We start from the raw sequence: 345 nt of genomic DNA, 5'->3' as shown, positions 1-345 counted from the left end.
CACATGCTAATAAATAGTCATTATTTTATTCTTTAAATCAACATTGCAAACTATATGTCATTGTAGTATTAGCACTATATATATTAATTAGATTTTGATATTTTATTTTATTAGAAAGTTAAAATTTTATTTTGGTGCAATATATTATTTGATTGTAATAGAAATAACAATAAAAATAACTAGTTTTGAGACTTTTGAAAAATAGATGCTTTAAAAATAAATTTTTTAGAATGTTAAAAATTAACTTATAAATTATAATTTATTTGTATAATTAAAAAATAGTTTTTTTAAAAAAAAAATCAGTTTTTAGATTAAAATATTTTTTATATGCAAAAAATAGTTTTT

Source organism: Arachis duranensis, chromosome 10 (assembly GCF_000817695.3).
Source record: "Arachis duranensis cultivar V14167 chromosome 10, aradu.V14167.gnm2.J7QH, whole genome shotgun sequence".
In the NCBI taxonomy this organism is placed as follows: Eukaryota; Viridiplantae; Streptophyta; class Magnoliopsida; order Fabales; family Fabaceae; genus Arachis; species Arachis duranensis.
The sequence above is the reverse complement of the archived record's forward strand: the minus strand, read 5'-3'. Positions refer to the sequence as shown.